Below are 8,590 nucleotides of genomic sequence, written 5' to 3'. Positions count from 1 at the left end.
CATTATAAAACCTAGAAAAATAACGATATACATTAAAAAAAGAAGCTTTTTCTGAAGCATATTAGCTGCTCCACTTCCACAGGCTTACTGAAGGACTACAAGAACAGGGAATGGCAACTACATCTGGCAATATTTATATTCCTACTGACAGACCCATGCTTTATTACCCAATTACCATGTGCCATAGGCCATGCTCTGGAATGTGATCCTCTCCTAAATCACCCTTTCCAAGCACAACTAACACCAAAAAAGTCTTCAGTTACTAATGCAAATCTATTAGGATTGAGTGTGTAGAAAAAAGAAGGATGATAGTTGGGATGCGCTGAATCAATTCATCAAGCAGAGGCAGCCAGAGAACAATTACTCGAGCAATACAAAATATTCTCAAAGGGTAAAAAGAAGCCCTTAGCTTGTAAAGCCTGCAGAAATCCTTTCTGTTTCTATACTTCCCTTTTACTATTTGCGGTGTTCACCAACCTTGTTTCATTCACAGCTTATTCTACAGTGAACAATTTGTATTTTGTATTTATTCACCTTAGAACTTAGATCTTCAAGTCCCTGACATACATGCATACCACTTCTAAAATGCAACCACCTCTAGTGCATTTGCAAACTATTCAGATAAATTCTTTAAATTAACCAGAGTAGGAAATATTGGAGGAATTTTTTTTCATTTGACAGAGAAACAAGAACAAAAATGGAGCTGTATGCTTCTATCTCTAGGACCTAATGGCCCACATCACTTTACCCTACTAGCTCTCATAGATAAAAAAGTATTTTTGCCTTCTCTTCCTCCTGTGCCACTTAAAAACAAATGTTAGTCCAGTCAGAGTTAAGGTCTTGTAGAAAACAAACATGACTGACTGACAGATATGCAGTGTCATTACTGCAGAAGTTAAAGAGCTGAGCTGAAAAGATTAAAGTTCTGTTATTGTCATTTGCTATCTTTTCCCCTGACACCTAGTCAAAAAAAGTTCAGCTTTGAAAGCTTCGTCAAGTGCTGTGCACTCAGCTAAGTTACAGATCAGATCAATATTTAAATCATCTGACTATACTCAGTAATGGTCTTCTCAAAGCTGCAGAAACTACTATGTTAGAGGCCTATTTGAAGTGTAAAATGTATGCAACGGGATGACTAGGCTGTTTTTCACAGCTTATCACTTATAATTTCAGTTAAATTAAAATTGATAGGACTCATCACCCTGGAAATCATTTGACTACTTCTATACCTCCCGAACTTTTCTTCAGCACATAAAATTGCCGTTTTTTTTTTTTTTTTCTGTACTGAATATGTACTTCTTCAGTCTGTAAGCCAAAATATCATGTAGGAACAATAACTTCATTTTAGAATCAATGGGTAATAATTTCCTCAAAATATTATTTTTCCTGCAAAGATTCTCTACTACCAGTGCTGAGCTTTTCCTCTCCTTGACTAACAAGTATTTATCAAGAAGTGGCTACTTTACTTAACAGTAAACTCAAGTCCACTAAGCAGCAGGCTCAGAGATTTGTCGTTCAGTTTTGGATGAACAATATGAAATAACATAAATGCCAAAAAAATTAGTCAGCACAGTATATTACCAGCAGTCCAGCTCTAGGAGGACTCTAGCATTAAAACCCTGAGATGCATAATGGCCATCTGCAGTGCACAGGGACAGTTAAGCTGCATCTATGCCCATCTTCCAATGAGCACTTCAACACAGCGGTTTACAGATCATGCAGACTACCACTTCTGTAGAACACATTACTGCTCCTGCTCCTAGGGGGCTTTTTGTGCAAAAGTAGAGAAACAAGTGGCATAACCATGCCCAGGACTCCTTCTGACAAGAAAATGTAATGAAGCTACAAGACAGTGGCTGCAGCTGGGCTTAGGAGGTGGGGACTGATCCTTGCTATAGCAATATTCAGCATAACCTTGGACACCACAAATGGAATCTGAAGTGACCTGTACACTGATAAAAAGTACTTCTTGCTAGCCAAACTGGAAACATTAGAAACGGCTCTTGATCTGAAATCCTAAGGCTCTGTGTAGCTTCAACACCATATGAAAGCAGAGCAAAGGTACCTCAGTTCAGGTCCAGAAGAGTGGTGATACAAATAATTTTATTTGCCACTCATTTTTGCCTGAAAAGAGGATAACCTGAATTGCTCTTCACCCTAGAGGGAGTCAAACCTTATACCTAAAAGTAAATGACATCAACAATAACAAGCATACAGAGGTAATTATAATTCAATAAAGAAATATTAATATATTAAAATAAAGTTTTTAAAAGGAAAGTGGACTTCCTGGGTTTTGAATCACACAAGTACTTACATATTTACTCTCTTTGCACTAAACAAAAAACATGACATATAAAAATAAACCTCTCCTTGCTGGTAATAATAAAACTTCTAAAAGCAGATTAGCCCATTCTGAAATGCTGAATTAATTTTGTTTCAAATCATCAGTTTTGAAGAAATATATGAGAAGATCATGACCAGAAATCAGTATTTGTTCAAGAAGATCATCTGTGTAAATGGGTTAATAGTTTTAGACCTCTAATGGGAGAAATAGAAATTAGTTATACTCTATCCATTCCTCTGGTTGTTATACGATCCTTACTACTGCTCTGCCTTGTGGGTTTTGTTTTGGGTTTGTTTTTTTTTTTTATTTAATCAGTAGCATCACTGAACTCACGCCTTAAAAGGTGTCTCATCTATCATTTCTGATGTTTGGTGCTTGGCAGATCTGTTTGCAAGCACTCAGTGAATGAGATGATAAATGTGGTATAAATATTTAGAAAAGCAGATATGAATATAGCTCTGTTTAAATTAATTACTTTCAACAGAGTACTAATCCTTACAAAATCACGTAGATGGTGTTTTATGAATAGTATTAACACAATTTTTATTGTACAAGCCAAAACCCAAAATTAAAATGAGAACCCTCTCAAAAAAATAAAGCTATTTTCTTCTAACTGAAAGCCAAGTTCAATTGTTTCATGTGCAGCAAAATTTCGGGAAAAAAAAAATCATATGGGCTTTTTTAAGCACCTAAAGCCATATGAAAAAGTTTTCCTAAGAATTTTTACTGAAATAAATATAAAATTTCCTTTATTGGTAGCCTTGGCCCAAATGCTCAAGTTCACAGCAGTAGTAGTTAAGGACAGGTAATTTTACACATAAATGAAAAAAGCATTGACAAGAACAAATCTTGGCTTTGGCATGAATATTATGCTGAAAATTGCATGAAAAATGCCATGAATGGCTTGAAAATTATGCTGATCCTTAAAGTTAAGCTATCTAATTCAAAACAAAAGAAAATACATGACCTTCATACCCCACCAAAGCAAGACAGAAGCTCTGGAGTATTCAATACTAGAAAAATGCGCACAAACAAATTTTACCTCATGAATTATGTGTAAAATGTATTAAAAGAATAATTTTAAATACAGGAGAAAACAATACTACTTACTCTCAAATTACAAAACATTGTTTTTATCAATTTATTTTATTATGCATCTATTTTTGCTGTTATTCTATACCTAAAGCTAAATGTTTCCTTTGACAATTCTCTTTCTTTACCTCATTCTTTTGCAGCGTTAAAAATAATACAGAAAGGAGCCAAAAGTACAAGTAAATAGGCATTTTTTCTTTTGCTGCACGCTATAGGTACGCTTCCTTTTGGATTGAAGCACCACTGAAGCCCTCTGTTCATCTTTAGATCATGGTATATAATAACAACATTATGTCTATACATAACACCAGAATGGAGCTGGAAAGACAACCTGGTGCCTCTCCGTGCAGGATCACCCTCAGCTATTTCATTCCTGACAGACCATGTTAAACGTGTACTCAGAGACTCCATAAACTACTCAGGCAGCACGTTGTGGTGCTTCACAAGTGTCTGTTAAATTTCCTGACCTCTGAACTGCATCATAGGTGCTTCAGTTTAGCCCAATATTTCTTCTTCTGTCATAAATGGAAATTATTAAAAAAAAAAAAAGATTTTTATTACTTTGCAGTAGCTGTGTTGCATTTTGAGACAGTTAATGTCCTGCTCAGTCCTCTCTTGAAGCTAAACAGTGGCTGTATTTTTAAATCTCTCACACCAAAGTGGGAAATGACAAGCCAAAAAAACATCCTATAGAAAATGACGCGGAAGTTGCATTGGATCATAAGCTTAATATAAGTCAGTGTCACATTTTGACAATGTAATGGCCTGTAGAAGCAAAAAACACCATACTGAAATGTACAGTCCCTGTACTATTCACATCACTCACTTGGAAGAATAATAGTAAATTTCTTTCCCCTTGCCTTCTTGGTTGACTCAATCTGCATTTTCACCTCTTAAATCAAATACACATGCTCACAACAACTGTCTTGCTTTCGAAAACCTGAAGATTAAAAAAAAAAAACCCAAACATAGTTCCTTCAGATTAAGGCTATTCTGCTTAAGGATGAGATTAAGAATGACCAAATACGCAATTTAACTTTCACAGTTCTTTCATGAGGGGTTTTACCACACCAACATAACATAACCATGTGCTTTGCTGTACAGAGATGGCTTTGGCACCAGATTGGGTTTTTGGATTTTTTTTTTTTTTTGAGGAGTATGTGTATGTATATATGTATGTATATGTATATGTATATATACACACACATATATACGTGTGTACAAATGTGTGTATATACATTTTTTTATATATATATGAAGTAATTGCAAATGTACAATTGTGTTTAATGAACTTCAAGTTTGATTCAGTTTTCTCATTATCAACATTGAATACTGCTGGCCAACTCGTTTGCCATGCACTTCATGGGGATACTGAAGAGGCTTGAGTAAAGCCCTACAAAGACATTTCCTTTGTCGTCAGGTATTTCCCTATGATATAGCTGAAGAAGCAATTGGAAAAGAGCTCTCTGTGGCCTCTGTTTACACCATACATTCATGTAAATTATATCATCATATTGCACTGTCATGACACATGCCACATTCATTAACTTATCCTACTGATTAGTCCTTTCGCACTTTCTTTCTATTTGTGGTTTATTCCAGCTGCAGAAAATACAGTACACTTCCTGATGGCACAGGTTAGGCTGAAAGTACTTTTTTTACTCTTCACCTTAGTCTTCCTGGACACATACAAAGAAGTCGTCGAAACCAGGTCCCTGGTTAGGTCAATCCATAAACTTCAGCCAGCTTCAGTGGAACCAGGGTTTCACTCCAAAGGACCATATTCAGACTTCAGTTGCCTTTCATCTCTGAAAACTGGCAGGTACACACACAGTAAACTATACTTTTTATTTAACTGTTTCTTGAGAGGAACACAGACAACACGTACATTTTCTCAGTATGGTGTTCTGCCTGCGTGGTTGATACAATGTTGGTTACTACACATGCACAGAGTGGCATAGTGTTACACCTCACAGGAAAACAAAAAATATTCCTAGTTTGCATCAAATCACCAGTAGTTAACCTTTCCCCCCTCCCACAAACACCAATGCACTTGCACACCAGAATAGGTATCAATTCCTTTAGGGTTTAGGTCTGAAGTACCAATTCCCATTGCACACTGACAACAGCGAGACAGAAAAGTGCAAGACAGGGCTCAAAAGCTACGATTTTGGAAACCTAAGGAAATACATCCAATAAGGCTTATAATTTAACTCACTGGACAGCATAAAGAAACTAAACCAGCCAGCAAAGAACAAGACATACAAAGGATGGGGCTATGTGTGAAATACTGCCTTTCTTGATGCTGATGATTTAGGGCTCAAGGGAGAGCCCTTGAATTCATAGCTTAAAACTGTCCTGGAGCAGGACCCCCCCACTGTTCTTCACACAGCAGCAAACAGATCTCAGATTTTGCTTTTAAGACAATGACAGTAGAGACTGAAGTTTAGGTGTATATTCGAAAGGAGTCAGAAAGGAAGCAAAAAAATAGATGAGGAAATTCTAATGAAAAGTACCTAAATAGGCATGGAAATATTTAATAAGAGAGATAAAAATGGTGACACTCAATAATAAAAAAAAAAAAAAAAAATGAAGGAAGGGAAATAAGAAACTCAGAGACAAAACAGTGAAAGAGAAAAATAACCTTTTAAGGAAAAGTAATAGGGTCATAACTCTTTAAATATCTTGGGAGCCCTCTATAGGTACTTACTGCATGCTGTGCTTTTGAGGCTGTCAGCCAGCACCACAACACGTACACAACTGAGGCCATGATGCTTGCATATTTTTACTAAGCACAATGATTTGGGGACCCAGCCGTGTGATTATTGCATATTGTTGAAAGACCAACTGTATTACAATAAGAGATAAAAACGCCGCTATTTGACAAAAACATACTATAGATAAAAGTGCAAACATGTCAGAGAACTTGAAACAGGAGTCAGCTATATTTAAATTGCTGAAGCTAATTGACCTTTATGGATTTGGTTGGGTTTTGGTTTTTTTTTTAAACAACGATGAAAAGTATCATTTCTTGAATCTCTGAACTTTTTTTAATATAGTGTGCCATTTTTAGACTGGCATGCTTTCTTAATGTCTGATAAGTGTGTGGATTTCTGCAGGTAGAATTTGACTCAGAGAATAAAGCCAGCAGGTGAAAATTTCTGTTTCTTGTTTAATTGCTCTGTCACATCTGACCATCTTTGGAAAGCACAAGGAGATATTTCACAGTTATAAGTACATTTGAAAACTGCCAGTTTTATTTCCACAAGCTTTTGTTGTCATTTTGTTTCAGTGATGACTTTATGCTTCTGAAATACTTTTCTCCTTCTTTCTCTTCAGATCCTGTGTTCTATAATTCACTTTACCGTTTTTATGTTGATCTTTTAGTGTTATCTGGGTGTTTAGGAAATGATCCGTCAGACATTCAGGTAACCAGTAAGCTCGTGTACCAGTTAATTTTGCATAAGTATGATACTACATAAAATCCAGACTATAAACTAGTCAATGCGTATTACATGAAAAGCAATGGTTAAGAAAACAAGTGAATCACTTTACCACTGTTTAGTGTACTTTGTAAAAAGCTCAAATTATATCCCTCTATGTCATTCTAAAAACATGGAAACTTGAGGAATCTTACACTGATCGCAACATCAACCCTTCCACCACTAAATGTGCCAAAGCATACCAGGAAAAAAAAAATGGTGACCGTATTGTGCTCAACAGGATAGTAGAGTTCCTGTGCTCCAGCAACGTAATAAGGCCATACATCTTACAAACTCTGTTCTCTCCTGTGAGTTTAGTTAATAACAGAAGGAACTTTCTTTGGGTTTACCTGCCAGATATATGATACATATTTCAGTGAGTGGAATTTTTCTACCTCATTCTACAACGGTGTCTTCAGAACGAATTATTATTTCTAATTCATCAGTCTTGTGGAGACGAGTCAGAAGCAGCAAAATGTAAACCTCTTTATAACTAAATTAATCCAATCCTTTTTCATTTGTCATCACAGTGTCAAAGCTCTATTGTCAGCTGAACAGATGTACTAAATGCTTGTCACTTGAATGTGTTAAAGGAGCAACAACTAAAAAGAGATAATTTCTCCTGATGAATACATGTCAAAGCATAAGAATTTTTTTTTTGTTTAGTAATTTGCTTGGGTGTTTTGTTTGCTTTACACCAGGTATGAACTTCTAGTACCACTGGCATATGGAGGAAAAATCATGAAAGTATTACACCTTTTCAACTTCCAAGAACCCCTAGCTCCTTTTATGCCTTCATTCTATCTTTATATCAAAATGCAGAGTTTATGATCTCATAATGAAAGAATACTTGCTAAAATATTCCTATTAAAATGCAAATGTTGACCTTCCACCAAGTCTCAAGTTAGAACTTCTTTCCCTTTAATTTTTCTGGAATAGACATACTTTGCAATAGGAGAACAATTTTCTTGGTAGACCATGCTTCTTTTATTTTTCTAATGATTTAACATTCTTTAGAGGTTTTGTTGTTGTTTTGGCTTCTTATAGAAAAGTTGAATATAAGACTTTCTTTGAAAATGAAAAGAAAGCATTATATTTTATTATTAGAAAATCAAAGATGAATAGATTAAGTCACTGTTATCATAAAAAAAATCAAATATACTTTTCTACTGGAAAAAGTGGAAAAATATCATAAATGACAAAAATAATGTGACAATATAAAAGTAATAAAGATATTCAAGGATCATCCTTGAATTCCTAGCTATAAATTATGATTGTCGTATTGTATTCTTCTACCTTAATTCAGTTGCAGGATATTCTAATTCTGGGAGACGCACCATAAAGAACTGATTGCTGACTTAGCTTTGTTCCCATTGAAATACAGTAAGAATGAAAGTTACATCATTCAAACTAAGATGCCTAAAATATGTGAAGATATTTTAGTCTTGGAAATAATAACAATACTTGTACTTGAGCAAAGGAACAATATTGTACATTTCGCAAACACTCTTCAGAATTCTGGTAAAAAGAAAGGGAGCTTATCTACCCAGAGCTGTTACACCCAAACTGCAGCTTAGGTTAAGAGGTCCTTCAAGAAGAGTTCCTAAGAAGGCATTTCCTAGTGAAGCATTCACTAAGTCAAGAAGAAGAAGTGGGTATTAGGTCTAAATAA

The sequence above is a fragment of the Pygoscelis adeliae genome, unplaced genomic scaffold (genome assembly GCF_000699105.1).
Source record: "Pygoscelis adeliae isolate BGI_AS28 unplaced genomic scaffold, ASM69910v1 Scaffold133, whole genome shotgun sequence".
Classification (NCBI taxonomy): Eukaryota; Metazoa; Chordata; class Aves; order Sphenisciformes; family Spheniscidae; genus Pygoscelis; species Pygoscelis adeliae.
The sequence above is the reverse complement of the archived record's forward strand: the minus strand, read 5'-3'. Positions refer to the sequence as shown.